The sequence below is a fragment of the Schistocerca piceifrons genome, chromosome X, assembly GCF_021461385.2.
Source record: "Schistocerca piceifrons isolate TAMUIC-IGC-003096 chromosome X, iqSchPice1.1, whole genome shotgun sequence".
Taxonomy (NCBI): Eukaryota; Metazoa; Arthropoda; class Insecta; order Orthoptera; family Acrididae; genus Schistocerca; species Schistocerca piceifrons.
In genome coordinates, this window is record NC_060149.1 from 199195979 (window position 1) to 199214194 (window position 18216).

Sequence of the window (18216 nt, forward strand, 5' to 3'; positions counted from 1 at the left end):
AAACTAAATTTTAGGTAATGGATAGTGTTATACTCAGTAATTAGAATACATAATTGTACAGTATTACAGGTTGTGTGGTTATAGTGATATAATTTATGAAGTCATGACATTGGTTAAGAACCATCTTACCTAGCACTAGTAATGTATGTTGAGCAACAAAACATGTTTTACATTGTAAATGACATTTATATGCGATCGGCACTATTAAACATAGTACATGGTTAAAATATACAATATTAAAATGTTACAAGTTATATTGCTGAAGTTATTTACTGGGAAGCCAACTATGGTCTGAATGTTTGAAACCACTGGTTTCTCTGGCATTTATTAAATTACGCAATACACGTATTTAAATATATGGCTATATTTGTTTTATACTGTATATTTATCTTGGAAAAACTAGAAGGTTTGGGATCAGTTGGAACATTAAAGTAGTGTGTTTGTTGTGTTGTGCAACTGAGTATTTTCATTTTCCTTGTTTTTAATGAATAAGAATGTGCTCATGTGTCAACATTGTGTATTTGATGCTATGTTTAGTTTTTCTGCATAATACTTTTTAGGGCCTATTTTAGGTTTCATGTAACTTAAATGAGGTACTGAAAGAGCTTATTTTAGGCACTTAAAATGCACTTCTGACAACCTTAAACTTTGTGGTCTTGCAGTGTCAACAGACAGATGGCTATCATAGGACAGAATGGCGTACATCTCAACAAGCATTTGCTTCCTGGGATATGTTTATAGAACATTTTTCTCCTAGTTCTGACTAGTTCCCTCTTCTGTATGAATATTACACTCTTGTTAACACCTTGTGTAAGATACATTCTGTTGGGTGTATTGTGGCCATTTCATTATCCAGTGTACGTTCAATATTGTGTAATTTAAAAGCACCACACTTGTCATTTGTGTGTGTTTATAAGCCTCAAGACATGGTCTCAATATTAGTTGAGGACAAATTAGTGTACCTTTCTTTCTATAATAAGCCATGGGTATAATATTTGTTACTAGTTAATGTTCTGTTAAACCTATGACAGTATGCAGACGACAGTGTGTATTTGTGACTTAAGTGTGTGTAATATGTATTTCACCTACCTGGTTCGTAAGCCTGTGCCTCTTAAGCATTGTGGATTTCCTACGTCAATCTTCATCCTGTTGCTATTGAAGGTGGATCATTGTTTTTAAATTATGTACACAACACTGTGGATTTTAATTGTCACTTCTCGTTTATTATTACACAGTTCATTATAATGACCAGTTTAGTAAATTACTGAACATCCAAATCTTTGCGTAGGTCAATAAGCTCAATAAGCTACACAGACTCATAGACTGTTCAAGAAGTTCACAAGTGGCAGTAATGAACAGAAGGGCTGCACACTTTGAAAACTTGCTGTGCCATTTTCCATACTGACACATTTCAATTGTACACATTACACAGTAGTGAACTTTTTTGCTGGTCGAATTTTAGCCACCGACTTTCATAGAGATGTTAACCAAGCACTAACTTGATGTGGAATACAGATGTGTTGTTGAGGCAGGTCATAGAAAGACTGGCATGGTGATATGTTTGAATTGGGTAATCATGTTTTGGTTTGTAATGCTGCAAGGTGACTGCTTTACTAGTGTTGTTGTTCTCTTGATTCAAACCATAATTTGATTTAGCTACATGATATGTGATTACGATTGTGTAAAATTTCCAGGTTCATAATTTTGCTAATTTAGGATATTTCTTAATCGGTGAATGACTAAAGGCACTAATCAATTCAGGAAAATCAGGGCAACGGAAGTATGTCAAATCTGGTAAATAAACAGGCTTAAGGGCTCAAATAACAAGTATTTTAGTGTGTGGCATGAATTTAATTACAGATAATTTCTTAATTAAGGAGTTCTCTGAAAAGTTGAAGTGGTCGCTGTAATGAATGAAATTATGGCTATCCAACTAACTACATCAGTGTCCTCATATTTACTGATTAGCTCATGACTTTTTTCCAGCTACATAGCATAACCTTTAGTTACTGAGTTATTTCAAATAAAAACGTTTTATGTAAATAAGAATTTTGCATTTCTGTACATCAAATACAAAGACCCCAATTTGAGTATCACCAAGGTGGCACTGAACGTAATTAGCGAGTGTGTAAGTGAAGAAAAGTGTGTGTTCTGCTGGCATTGCAATCAATTTCATGATGTGTTATCTAATATTAAAAATAACAGAGAAAAATGGTCATAAATTTACAAATTGTTGTAAAGAAACTGCCATACAGATGTGTGTACAAGAGAGAATCAACTCCACAAACAAAGGCAAAGAATCTGAAGAAATTTACGTTAAATGTAAGAAGTTTGACATATTTTGAGACAGGAAACGTATCTCGTGTAATATAATTATGAAGGTTATGGAAAGAAACAAGGATCACAGTGTTTGCTGACCATCAACTTCATTATACAGCCACAAAACTGCACATGAAGCAGCAGTGGACAGAACCGGGTAACGTTTCCAGTCATCAGCAGTCCAATGTCAGTGTTGACAGGCCCAGGTGAAGTATAAACCTTTGTCTCATGCAGTCATCAAGGGTACCCGAGTGGGCCTTCGGCTGCAAAAGCCCATATTGATGTTTTGTTGAATGGTTCGCATGCTGACACTTGATGACTGCCCAGCACTGAAATCTGCAGCAATTTGCGGAAGGGTTGCACTTCTGTCACACTGAACGATTCTTTTCAGTTGTCGTCGGTCTCGTCCTTGCAGGATATTTTTCCGGCCGCAGTGATGTCGAAGATTTGATGTTTTACCGGATTCCTGTTGTTCATGGTACACTTGTGACATGGTCATTCGGGAAAATTCCCACATCGTAGATGCTGTGTCCCATAGCTTGTGTGCCAACTATAACCCCACATTCAAACTCACTTTAAATCTTGATAACCTGCCATTGTAGCAGCAGTAACCAATCTAACAACTGCACCAGACAGTTGTCTTATATAGGTGTTGTCGACCGCAGTGCTGTATTCTGCCTGTTTTAATATCTCTGTATTTGAATATGCATGCCTATACCAGTTTCTTTCGCACTTCAGTGTCTTTTGCAACACCACATTGCTATTTCTAAGACCTTTCTGATTTGATAATGTGCTGGCCATTAAAACTGCAGCACCACAAGGATATCAAGTGACAAAATTTTACTTATTGTGATGGCAGAGGTCATGGCACACATTCAGTGGTGCCAGTTGAGTCTGTCAATAGATCGGGTTTCACTAGGCATGGCCTGCACCTCAGTATGTATGGGAAGGGGAGGCTGGCAAAGCTTAGTGGTGACAGTGTAGTGGGGGTGGGGAGGGGGGGGGGGGATCACTCACGGGAAAATTCCTGTAGTAGTTGGTGTTAGAGCTGCACCTTTTTTAGACTGAAGTCAGCTGATAGGCATCCCTGCTTAAAGGAAGTCCCTCTGACAAAGGAATCACCTTCAAAGGAGGTCAGGTATCCAAGTTGTGAAGGAATTAGCATATTTCATCAAAATATAAGAGGTATTAGAGATAAAATTGGTGAACTGCTTATAGATGTTGACTCTGACATTACTGGTATATTGGAGCACCACTTAAGTCCCCTTACTCAGACTTCAGAGTATTTCTGCTCAAGGTAGAGTGTTCTTGGTTCACTTTATAGGAAGTACCAAAAATTAGTTATAGGTGGTGGCCTTGATATTAATTTTGTATGTGATTGTGGAAGAAAAAGCATGCTGGAAGATCTTCTAAATTCATATGATCTGATGCAGACTGTGTTTCTTGCAGCTAGGGTGAAGGGGAAAAATAGCACATCTGTTGCTAAAAAAAAAAACCTGACTTTGATTTTCATCATCGATCCCATGTGTCAGTAAATGTTGTTCCAGCCATTCGACATAATAGGACCATGGTTCGACCTGCCTGATCTGCTGTAGTTTCTGTCAAGATCTGAAGAAATTCCTCAAAGGAGGCCATTTCATCCATAAATGAAAGTTTAATCCTCGTCGCCGATAACTGTAGTGTCCTGCGGTTGGTAGGAAAGATCTAAGAATAAAGTCTGAACACTGTTTTTTAACTAAAACACCTTCTTGGCGTGCACTAATTTCCACACTCAAGAACAACAAGAAACACAATAATTCTTGTGATGGCAAAAGCCAGATAAGAGTACAAGACAATGAAAAGAAATAATAACCAAAATACTATGCCACCCAATTACAAAGTGGCATGATGCCCAATAAGATACAACTTTCTAATGAAGGCTACGACGAGTGTCTACAAGGCTAGAGCTGGCATAGGTATGGCCGAAGTTGTCCTAGCTGTAGGTACACACTGCCGGTCTTACTTTGCTGGCATGCTTATAACACTGATTCGGCGGAGTGCTACACGTGGTCCCATTAGTTCCAATTGGTGGATCTCTGTCACATGGCTTTTCACGAAGTAGTGCCATATTTATGCGGAAAGTCTGTTGATGTTCAGATCCACTGGCAATGTTTCGAACAGAGCTCTTGAAGGCAGGTTGGCAGCCCACCTCGCTTGTCTGTTGTGCAGCCCCTCTATCTGATAAGGGGCCACTATGATGGTTTTATTTCATGTAATTTGCTATCAAATGTACAGTTCGGTTTTAGAAGTGGTTTAACTATTGAAAATGCTATATTCTCTTTGAGGTACTGTATGAATTAAACAAAAGGTTTTCAACACTAGGCATCTTTTTTTTAAATATCTGAGGCATTTGATTGTGTTGGTCACAAAATAGTGCCCCAGAAGTTGGACCATTATGGAATATGGGGAATAGCTCACAATTAGTTCACTTCTTACTTTAACAACAGTGTTGAGAATGGCTATGATGTTATGTCTGAGTGGGCACGATCAAGTAGCAGGCGTCCCGATGTTCAGAACTGGAGCCACTCCTGTTCCTTATGTATATAAATGATATGCTCTCTAGTATTGCAGGTGATTCTAAAATATTTCTGTTTGCTTATGATCCTAGCTTGGTAGTAAAGGATGTGGTTTGCAACATTGGCACTGTTTCAAATTGTGCAGTTCATGACAAGTTTATAGCACGTAGAAAATAAAATAACGCTAAATAACAGTAAGACTCAGTTTTTACAGTTTCTAACACACGATTCAACAAAACCCAGTGTTTTAATTTCACAGAAAGGCATATGATTTGTGAAGTTGAACAGTTCAAATTTCTAGGTGCTCATATAGATAGTAAACTGTCATGGAAAGCCCACGTTCAGGAGCTTGTTCAAAGACTTAATGCTGCCATTTATACTATTGAAAAGGTATCTCAAGTAAGTGATAGCTTGACACAAAAAGTAGTCTCCTTTGCTTATTTTCATTCGCTTATGACTTATGGTATTATGTTTTGGTGTAACTCTTCCCATTCTCAGAGGATATTTTTGGCTCAGAAACGGGCAGTTTGTTGACCCCTGTTCACTAGTCCGGCTACGGTATTCTGACATTGGCCTCTCAATATATATATATTCTTTACTGTCATTTCTTGTTAACAATATCAGCTTGTTGCCAATAATTAAAAGGTTTCACTCACTTAATACCAGGCAGAAATTCAATTTTCATTTGGATCGCACTTCCTTGACTCTTGTGCAGTATACTGCTGAATCCATTTTCAATAAGCTACCACAAGAATTCAGAAATCTTAACATTAATCCACGCACTTTCAAGTCGAAACTGAAGAGTTTCCTCACGGGTCGCTCCTATTCTGTTGAGGAGTTCCTTGAAAAATTAAGCTGATTCCTGTGTTATATTGTTGACTGTGTTTATATAAACTTATGGCTTATCTTTTTTGGGTTCATAAACATTTTATTTTATCTGTTATTAGTTTTATGTTATAATTTCATGTACTGACACGTTCCTTGACCTTGGAGATTTGCTCCTCAGTTTGGTCCTACAGAACCAGACATGTACAATAAAACACGAAATACAGGGCCATTCAAGGTACCACTCTACAGAGCACCGTGATTCTGCTCTTTGCATCAGCTCCATCAGAGCTCTGTGAGCGGGAGTGTGGACCACTCGGCTGTTCGTGTGACAGTGACACGAATGCTTATTTCCCCGACTGAAAATACATTCGATTCCAAAGTTATTTGCTCCGTATCGCAGTCAGCCAATGATGACAGAGGCTACAATCGGCCAAAGAAAACATTCTGATATGAGTGGCGTACTGTATTATTCTGGTTCGTGTGGTTTAAATACAGATCATATGAGGTGTGACTCTAAAGTTTTAAGAATGTATCCGCTACTGCTTACTGGTTTGGCAGGCAGGTATGCAGAGGGTGTGGAGTGAGTCATTGCCTTGTCCTTGAACGCCCACTGACAGGAAACTTCATTTCCTTAATTCAGTTCATTGTGGCAGCTGGTTGAGTGCGGGTCTGTTAGGGCTTGCTGCCGGATTCTGTCTGTGTGAAAATGGACGGAAAAAATGGAGCAATCACTTTGTGTGAAATTTTGTTTTAAAACTGGGAAATCAGCTTCCGAGACTTACGAACTATTAAAAACAGCTTTTGGAGATAATTGTATGAGCCAGTAAATGTTTTTGTCTGTTTCAACAGATTTAAAAATGGGCCCGAATCATTTGAATATGAACCATGGTCCGGCTGTCCTTCCACCTCAAAAACGAATGCAAATGTTGTGAAAGTTCGCGACTTAGTGCGCTTGATTACAATTAGGGAGATGGCTGATGAACTTAATTTAAGTTTCTATGAAGTTTAGTCCATTTTAAATGAAGATCTGAACATACATTGAGTGTTCACAAAACTCATTCCAAAAGTGTTGTCAAGTGAAAAGAGACAATACTGACTTGAAGTGTGGCAAGAACAGATTAATCGGACTAAAAATGACACATATTTGTTAAATAGGATAATTGCAGCTGACAAATCTTGGGTATGTGGATATGATACTGAAACCAAAGTGCAGTCTTCAGAGTGGAAGACTCAAGGTTCACCACAACCGAAAAAAGCACGGCAAAGTTGGTTGAAGGTAATGACAATGTTGGTGCTTATTTTTTATTCTACTGCTATTGGGCATCATGAATAAGTAAGAAGGTGCTTAAAACATGTGTAGGCCTGTGCAGGGATAGTGCCATGCAAACAACAAGAGGTGCAAGCCCCCTCCATGAAAAACATAACCACACCATAACACCACCGCCTCCGAATTTTGGCACTATACACACTGGCAGATGACATCCATCAGGCATTCGCCATACCCGCACCCTGCCATCGGATGGCCACATTGTATATTGTCATTTGTCACTCCACATAACGTTTTTCCACTGTTCAATCGACCAATGTTTACACTCCTTATACCAAGCAAGCCGTTGTTTGGCATTTACCAACATGATGTGTGGCCTATGGGCAGCCGCTTGACCATGAAATCCAAGTTCTCTCACCTCCCGCCTAACTGTCATAGTACTTGCAGTGGATCATGATGCAGTTTGGAATTCCTGTGTGATTGTATGGATAGATGTCTGCCTATTACACATTACGACCCTCTTCAACTGTCGGCAGTCTCTGTCAGTCAACAGACGAGGTTGGCCTGTACACTTTTGTGCTGTACGCGTCCCTTCTCTTTTCCACTTCACTATCACGTCGGAAACAGTGGAACTAGGGATGTTTAGAAGTGTGAAAATCTCGCATACAGACATATGACACAAGTGACACCCAATCATCTGACCACGTTCGAAGTCCGTGAGTTCCGCGGAGCACCCCATTCTGCTCTCTCAAGATGTCTAATGACAACTGACGTTGCTGATATGGAGTACCTGGCAGTAGGTGACAGCACAATGCACCTAATATGTAAAACATATGTTTTGGAGGTATCTGGATACTTTTGATCACATAGTGTGTGTGTGTAGTGTTCTGCAATGTATGTATGAAGATTTTTGTCCACCGTCATCACTTGTGGCAACATTAGTTCATTTGCCAGTGTCAGCAAGGCAAAGAGAACACAATGTCGATTTTTGACGGCCCTCAAAAACACATGAAAACACACTGGTGTGCAAAAAGAGAGGCACAGAAAGCATTCAATATGACGTACTGTAATGTTGTCCATGTATGTATGACAGTAACATATTAGTTTGTTTAAGCACATGCTTACCACGTATTCCCTTGTTACTAACATATTAGTTTCCTTGTTTTTTGAAAATGCTTGCCACATATCCCATTTCTTTTTTAAGGAGCCATGCAGAGTGTGAAGCTTACACATGCTCAAAATGCAGGAATTAAGATTCCACTTGGAAAATTTGCACACAAAAGAAATGTTAATAAAACTGGAGTTTGTATATGGCAAGTAAGGAAACATATTTACAGTGTGAAACTTCCTGGCAGATTAAAACTGTGTGCCAGACAGAGACTCAAACTTTCATGGGCAAGTACTCTTATCAGCTGAGCTACCCAAGCACGACTCATGCCCCGTCCCCACAGCTTTACTTCTGCCAATACCTGTCTCCTACCTTCCAAACTTCACAGATACTGCAGCAGATGGAGGTTTAGTTGTAGGTCAAGATGATTGCCCCATACATATCTCGTACTCTATCAGGTCTGGGGAAGAGTCAGATGAAGCATCAGGTAGAACCATATTGACATGGTCGGACGATTTACCACTTGATTTTACTTGTTGTTGCTGCTTTATAGTAGCTTTTCGCAGTTTTGTGGGTTTTGCTGGAGTAGGAGCGGTAATGGCTGTGCTGGGCTTCTGAATAGCCTCAGCCATTGGAGGTGCCAGGGGCTCGCCCAAGTTGCCACTTTACCTATGTCTGCTGTTCTAGTGGGGGCTACGGGCTCTGAAACACTTGCTGCCTTGCAAGTGCACTTACAGATGCAGGCTTTAGTGCCAATACTCGCCGCCACCGTGCATGTAGAGGCATCAGCTTTTGGAGTAGGCTTCTGAAGTGTGGCTGCAAAAGATATAGCAGATGTGGGAGGCTGTATGGACTTGTAGATCTTTTTGGCCTCACCATGGGGGATACACTTGGTTGTTTTTATATCCTGTACTTAGGATCTACTAGAAACATTCTGCAGTCCCTACTCCAAAGAATGGTGGTTTCCAGAACAATTGATACATTTGGCTGGAGGTGAGCAACCACTCCTTCACAAGTGGCCTTACCGCAGTAGCCACACGTTGCGTCTCCTTTACACCCTAGGGTTGTATGCCCAAAACATTGGCGTGTAAAACAGCGTATTGGGTTTGGTAAATAAGGCCTCACACTAAGGTGTAGGAAGCCAGCCTTAACATGCTCAGGAAGTTTTGTGCTACTGAATGTCAGGATAAAGGAGTCAGATTTGATATCATTCCCGTCAACCACTTCATGATATGTTGCACTTCAACTATATCTGCTGCAGCCCACTCATGTTGCAATTCCTCCTTGGGAAAGTCTACTAGATCCCTGTATGTGACAACACCTTTGCTATAGTTCAAGGTATTTTACAGTTCAGTGCCTATTGCATACTCCCCAATACATTTACCAGTTTGGAGGTTAGCAGCTTGCTGGGAGTTTGAAGTTTCCACTAGCAGGGCCCCATTGCACAAGCGTTTTACTGATTTTAAGGAGCCACAGATTCCCTCCAGACCCTTTTGTATATACAAGGGCGAAACCTTCTCAAAACTACCCTCCTTCCGTTTCACTATGAGAAACACATTCTGAGGACCAGCATGAATTGTGTCACTAGAGACTGTACTTTTTGAACAAATTCCGGAGTCAGGAGGACTGACTACACGAGCCCTCTTGTTAGACTGGGTGTTAGTGACTTCCAGCAGCTCACCCTACCCACTGGGAGGAGGAAAAGACTATTTTGGTCCCACAAGCAACTAAGGAAATAACGAGTTCACTCAGACAGAGCCCCGCATGCCTGACTAAGCCTTATACAACTGAGGTGTGTAAGGTTACCCAAAAGTTGCCTGCTAACGACTGTTCCGTCTCAACAGCCACGCACCCCATCAGCGTGCAGCACACTTTAAGATTTATTTCACCCTGACGATTTGGGCAGTCAACAATGTTTCACCACCACTCCGCAGAGTGGTCGCTGAGGCATACCCAGAGCTTACGGTGACAGAGGACTGGCAGTGTTCACCAGTCCCTAGCTCAGGAACCTGAGTTGCCAGGCCCGTACAAAGCAGGGCCATGCCAAACAGAATTGCTGATCTAATACATTTCCTGTTAAGCAGGTGGTCATAATGTGTAAGCTCACGAGTGTATGTTATAGTGATTATTTTCAATAATTTGCAGTGCCTGTACAGGTTGTTATTAAATGATACTGCACACCATTTTTATTATGCACATCAGCTGCTATAGACTTCCCATTCTAAGAGTTATTTTGATGATAATCTTTGCATGACAGGAAGATTAGAAAAAGGAGCATTACTGATGAAATACCCTGAGTGAATGGTGTGCTTAATAATGCCAGTGAGTCATCCCTTATCTGTAAACGTTGTATGGCATTCCTCAACACCACACAAGAAGCTGCAGTGAGGCAGGCCTTCCTGTGAATATGGATGCCAATTTGAGTCTGACCTGACCTCTATGCACAGATTATTGTATTATATTTCTTCCGAGTCCTTTGACACTGAGGTTCCCATCACATTTACATCTGTGGTGTACTACTGACGGCCTGATGGAAAAGTCTGGTTCTCAGTATGAATCACATTCGACAGCTGAAATACAAAAAAATTATTACCATATTTACCCAAGTAAGAGACGATCCTGATTATAAGATTACTCCCATTTTTTAAGAGGCTCCTTGAGAAAAATTTATTTTTAACATATTCTGATTAATCAACATTACAAACTTTATTCATGTAAGGGTCTGCCTAAACCGTGAACATTACATTTTCATCTTCATTGCCTTTTTTTTTGTTTACTTAGCCTGTCTTGTGTGGTATCACTATTTTTAATCATCATGTTCAGCATCCTAACAAGACTGCTGTGAAACTTATATCTTCGTTGTTACAAATATTTGGCTGTTTCTACCAACTATGTCACTATTTCTGAGAACGTGGTCCCAGCGGCAGATTTAGCTTCTATGCTGACATGAGACTTCTTGCTTCCAAACATATCATCTGCCTGTCTGTCTCTCACTGGCTGTGTAGATGCAGTAACTGACCCACCCCCTATCATTCCCGTGATACTTTACAGTCAGTATTAACAACATTGCTGTATAAAACATAGCTATGCCATTGGCCCCAATTGTCCAATTTTAATGTCATTTCGATTTAAGAGTCTAAAGCATTCAGGCAAACTGCAGTTTGAACGTGGTATACATTCATTAAGGTGTCAAATCAAACATTAAAAGAAACAGAGATGAAACAGGACTGAACTCTTAATTTCATTCAACATACAGTGGAACTTTGATTTTACATTTTCTGATTTTACGTTTTTCACAATTCTAACCCGTAAGTTTGTAACCCTTGTGAAAAACCAATAAAAGCAATGCTAAAAATTCCTCTATTTTACATTTCTTCTTAGTAAAGTTTACCTCTATTCTAAATTCTTACTCCCATTTTCCTCTTATTGGCATTTGATGTGAATGAACGAGTTATAAGTGGCACAAAAAAACAGATGGTTCAGACCACAGTTGATGGCGGAGTTAAGGGAATATTTTAGTCTGTTGTGGAGAGGTGAGATACGAGAGGAAGTACTGACGTAATCCACGATCAAGGTTGGGTTGACAACTTGCAACATTTAGCTTCACTGCACAATTATGATACAACTACTGTTATGTTGCAGCAGTAATGGAAAAACAAGACAGTCGATGTGAAGTGTTCTGGACCAAATCAATATGTGATGAAGGGGCCCAGCCATCATGCTTCCCGCCGGCCGCGGTGGCCAAGCGGTTCTAGGTGCTTCAGTGTGGAACCGCGCGACTGCTAGGGTCGCAGGTTCAAATCCTGCATTGGGCATGGATGTGTGTGATGTCCTTAGGTTAGTTAGGTTTAAGTAGTTCTAAGCTCTAGGGGACTGATGACCTCAGATGTTAAGTTCCATAGTGCTCAGAGCCATTTGAACCATGCTTCCTTGTTTCACTTATAACACAGTCTCATCTTTTTGCATGTATTTCCGATGCACTGTATTCAGCGACAATATAAACTGTCAACCTTTTAAATTCAAACACTGAATCTCAAAGAACATGCTCGGTCATAATCAAGGAAATGTTGCCCATTTCTGGCTACTGAACTCTTATTGGCTGGTGACTTGTTAAATCACCCAATAGCCAACACAGCCACCACACCACACTAACACACACAAAATGAGCTCATCTACTGATTGTGGGGGAGGGGGGAGGCCCTCCAGTGATGGGAATGCAGGTAGGTGTGAAAGCATTTTGTGCAGTGGTGAAAATATACTTTTCGTGCAGATGATGTGCTATGACAGAGATGACACATGGAAATAGAACAAGGGTTTTGTGATAGCAAATTTTAAGGACTTTTGTGTTCACATTTGACATGATACAGGTGTAACAACTACATACACTACTCGTGTATAAACTTTACATCACACACCGTAGATTGTAAAGATTGGCAACAGTGATAGAGGGCATGAAGCAAAACTGTAGTACCTGGGCTTTCTTTCAGATTTACAATTAACACAGTGTACAGAAATTCACTGAGCCGACTTCTAGTGAGTTTATAATGACAATTGGGGAAGTAAACTCATTTCTCATGTCTTTGTTATCTCATCATGCTTATATAACACTTTAATGGTGGTGAGTATGTGAAGTTCTGCTCATAACAACAACATTGAACAATAACAGCAATTCTGATAAAGTACATCATTAAGCAGGTGACTGCATTTCTACTTACAGTTTAACCACTTAGCTGCTGTAATGTTCATTAATTTTTGCTTTTTTGTGGGTGAGCACAAAGGGTGATCTCTCAAAAATATATGGTTTGAAAGTATAATGTGTGGTCACAGCATGTATGAAAACAGCTAGATTATATTGTACTCAATTTTTTGATGAAGTTTTACTTGCTGTTACACATCTGCTACTTTTTAAGAACTGATGAAATACATTACCACAAACTACTGTATAAACATTGTATTGTACATTTAATTTCCTTCACTTACAAGGGAATGATCAGACTTGTCATTCTGAAACAAGTATTGTTTTTTTTAGCACTGTTATTTAAGTGTGCAAAAGGTCTGTATTCAAAATTGTAGCTGCTGACATGAACTGGAAGTCACCTTATAAAAATCATGAACATGGCTGTGTTTCCTACTTGGCTCTTGCAGTGACGGCTTGCCGCCCCTGGAAATGGCGAGTCGCGAGCGTTGTGCGCATGGTCGGGAAGTGAGGCCGTCTTATCGCGGCGTTCACTAAAGAGGAATATCGCTGCACGGTTTTGGATTAGTCGCTTCAAAAGATCACATAAAATTGTGGCAAGAAAAATAACAAAATTTGTATCGAGAAACAGGTTGGAAAATGAAGTGACACAAATCGAAATGATAGAAGCTTTTCTTACAAATGCAAAAAAATAAGATCGCTAGTTTTAGTGAATCGTACGTGTACAATCTTGTATGAATATCAAGAGCTCAGATGGAAACCCAGTTCTAAGCAAAGAAGGGAAAGCAGAAAGGTGGAAGGAGTATATAGAGGGCCTATACAAGGGCAATGTACTTGAGGACAATATTATGGAAATGGAAGAGGATGTAGATGAAGATGAAATGGGAGATACGATACTGCGTGAAGAGTTTGACAGAGCACTGAGAGACCCGAGTCGAAACAAGGCCCCGGGAGTAGACAACATTCCATTAGAGCTACTGACGGCCTTGGGAGAGCCAGTCCTGACAAAACTCTACCATCTGGTGAGGAAGATGTATGAGACAGGCGAAATACCCTCAGACTTCAAGAAGAAGAATATAATAATTCCGATCCCAAAGAAAGCAGGTGCTGACAGATGTGAAAATTACCGAACAATCAGTTTAATAAGTCACGGATGCAAAATATTAACGCATATTATCTACAGACGAATGGAAAAACTGGTAGAAGCTGACCTCGGGGAAGATCAGTTTGGATTCCATAGAAATGTTGGAACATGTGAGGCAATACTGACCCTACGACTTATCTTAGAAGCTAGATTAAGGAAAGGCAAACCTGCGTTTCTAGCATTTGTAGACTTAGAGAAAGCTTTTGACAATGTTGACTGGAATACTCTCTTTCAAATTCAGAAGGTGGCAGGGGTAAAATACAGGGAGCGAAAGGCTATTTACAATTTGTACAGAAACCAGATGGCAGTTATAAGAGTCGAGGGACATGAAAGGGAAGCAGTGGTTGGGAAGGGAGTGAGACAGGGTTGTAGCCTATCCCCGATGTTATTTAATCTGTATATTGAGCAAGCAGTGAAGGAAACAAAAGAAAAATTTGGAGTAGATATTAAAATCCGTGGAGAAGAAATAAAAACTTTGAGGTTCGCCGATGACATTGTAATTCTGTCAGAGACAGCAAAGGACTTGGAAGAGCAGTTGAACGGAATGGACAGTGTCTTGAAAGGAGGGTATAAGATGAACATCAACAAAAGCAAAACGAGGATAATGGAATGTAGTCGAATTAAGTCGGGTGACGCTGAGGGAATTAGATTAGGAAATGAGACACTTAAAGTAGTAATGGAGTTTTGCTATTTGGGGAGCAAAATAACTGATGATGGTCGAAGTAGAGAGGATATATAATGTAGACTGTCAATGGCAAGGAAAGCGTTTCTGAAGAAGAGAAATTTGTTAACATCGAGTATAGATTTAAGTGTCAGGAAGTCGTTTCTGAAAGTATTTGTATGGAGCGTAGCCATGTATGGAAATGAAACATGGGCAATAACTAGTTTGGACAAGAAGAGAATAGAAGCTTTCAAAATGTGGTGCTACAGAAGAATGCTGAAGATTAGATGGGTAGATCATATAACTAATGAGGTGGTATTGAATAGGATTGGGGAGAAGAGAAGTTTGTGGCACAACTTAACTAGAAGAAGGGATCGGTTGGTAGGACATGTTCTGAGGCATCAAGGGATCACCAATTTAGTATTAGAGGGCAGCGTGGAGGGTAAAAATCGTAGAGGGAGACCAAGAGATGAATACACTAAACAGATTCAGAAGGATGTAGGTTGCAGTAGGTACTGGGAGATGAAGAAGCTTGCACAGGATAGAGTAGCATGGAGAGCTGCATCAAACCAGTCTCAGGACTGAAGACCACAACAACAACAACAACAACAACAACAACAACATGTACAATGCAGATCAGTCAGGTTTTCAAAAAGAAATGCGTGCGAAAAGAACACTGTCATTCAAAGGAGAAAAACATATTGCGATTGCGCTGTCCACGACTGCACTCACCCATTCATACACTATAATGCCCATAATTAGTCTGGATGGTTCATTCCTGCTTAAACTATATGTGTGTCTTCAAGACCCAACTGGACGTTTTGGACCACGTGTCAAAAGAACAATGTTCTACGCAAACACTCTTGTGGTAGACACATCGAAGTCTGGAAAAATGAGAAATGAAAACGTTACACTTTTCATGTGTCATGCTTTTCTTCCGTTCTGCGGGAACAAATCTCTTCTCCTTCTAGATTCGTGGTCAGGTCATAAAAGGTCTGATTCATTAAAAGCTGTATTTCGAGCCCACCCTGACAAAGTAGTAGAGAGACTTCAGATTCCACCCGGCACGACGAACGTAATTCAACCTTTAGACAGAGAATTTTTCCATCAGTGAAAGTCATTTTACAGAAAACTAACAGAGAAAATTATTGTGTGCAGATCACTACAATTTCCTGTCTATCACCGTGACAATATTCAAGCTGCAATCAGTACTACATTATCAATTTTCCTCCCCACGGTTTCAGAATTTGATTAAATATGCGTGGCACTCCTCGAAATATACTGATACTAGGCCTGATTCATTCCTAACACCAGCCTAGTTTTGTCTACGGACATCTAACAATGTCTGTGATTCGCAGGGCTGCCATATGTTGTCCTTGCTTGTATGTTCTTGGTGCACAAGAAACCTATGTTTTGAACATTGTATCAATATTTCTCATTTTTGCGGTAATTACAAGAAATAAAATTTGGACGTGTTATAAACTGTATATTTATTTGTGTCTATTTCATAGCTATTTGGAAAGAATGTTGTAGATAACATGTGAGCCATATTTGTCGAATAATGTTTAATTATCATATGATCGCTTTCACTGGGGGAATCAGCTCTCTCACTGCTGTGGCAAGAGAGCGGCGCGTAGCTAACGCCACCTTGTCCCTAGATGGCGTTGATATAACATAGCGAGAGAGATCAGGGTTGTACAAGAGGCAGTTATAAGTGCAGAAACCCTTGCGACAATAATGTCTTACTTCAGAAAATTGTTTACAGACTTCCAGGTCATCAGCAGCTAAAATTCTGCATACAGACTTCTTGCCATGTTAACTCACAGTGGTAAAAAAAGCAACACAGGTTTCGACATGAAAAGTCTGACCATTCCCTTGTTAGAAAGATTGTATACAAAGTACTGGAGAGGATTGGGATTTTTAATCATATATGCCATTTACATGTGTGCTCATATTTTGGGGAGGAGGAGGGTGTTTTAACATTTTCATCGAATCCACATTTTCCTCAGTTCTGCTTTTTTAAGTCTGGACCACAAGAAAACATAGAATAGGGGTTCCACTGTATTCTTCTCAACTACAGAGTGCACTGTTTAACTCAAGACTAGGCTGGACAGTCTAAAATTTGGTAATATTAGTAGAATAATTGTTGCATCTGATAATAGCCTAAACTATACGAAGCTCAAACAGAACCATTCCACTAGTATTCTGCTCTTGTATTTTGAAAACAGGGACAAATTTGGAAATAAAAATAACTTAGACAATCAATATTACACGAGTGTGTCATTTTTCAGTGGCTGAAATTTCCTTTGGTTCTTTCTTGGTGTAGAAATTCATGACATACATGTAGTATTCTCCAATTGTCACTGTTTCAGACAAATTGCAGGGAGATAGATGAACAAAAGTATATGGTAAATCACACTGAAAGGCAAATACTGTATATAATTACCTAAGGCTGCAGAACCATACCAATATCATAAACTTAGAAACAGTATACCATAACTACAAAATGCTGCATTGTCTTCTCTGTCTGTTGTTGACACATTACTGGCATGTGTTGGGGTCTCCTAGGATGACCCTCAGGAACTTCGCACCTAGTATCTTCAGTATAATATGAAACGAGTTTGCAGGAACATGGCATTTTCAACGCTGTTAAATTTGATGAAATTATTAGTTGGTGGAGGCATGAAGATTTCGGAGATCTCGTTCAAGAAATATACAAAAAAGAAGACAATTTTCCAATAGCAAGTGATCACAGTTCTGCTAGCAAATAAGACAATCATTCAGAGGAAGAACTTCAGGGCAGTTGTGGTGGGGACCTTTCTCTTTCTCCAGAATGTATTAAAAGTGTTAGTTCAAATCAAATGTGTTCTGAGTGGCGATAAAGAAAAATTTAGATCCCAACAATGAATGTCAATTTTGCAGACTTTCTTTTTGTGTCTATCAACTGTAGTTTTTATGTGCAAGTTTAAACCCTACAATTTTGTTTTGTGTGAACATTTAATTGCTACAGACATACTACAGTTTGTCAGAATGTAGATTCAGTTGTGTAACAATTCCTTTACGTGTACTACTTAAAAAAATTGCACAAAAGTACTTGATTCTGTGTGATAAAAAGTAAAAAACTGCAGGCATTATTTAGTGCAATAAAATCAATAACAAGTATTTAAGTAACATAAGTGTAAAAATAATTCTCATATAACTTAAATGAAAAATTTCAAATGATTTGCATCCTATATCTTGGGTTAAACATAGGATTCCCAGGGACCCCACCTCATAGTATAAATCATAGAAAATCACATTATGTGTTTAGGTATACAAGAAATGAATAACCTGCACAATTTACAGCCATCAGAGAATATAAGCAACTCTGTTCTTTGGGCTATTTCTGGTTATTAACAGTCAACCAAATTTAGTTTCATTCTGCTGCCAGAAATAATGTGTGTGCGCTTTTAAACGCAAATAAAAACATTTCTTACATTTTCCTTCCCCCCTTTTGGACTCATACACAGAAACTACCAAAATCTAAAGCAATAACATCACAAAAGAAATAAAGTATATAAATCCTGATACTACATGGATTACAAACACGAGAAAATTAATTTCTTTCAAGAAAGATTAGAGAAGTATCAAAAGGTGCA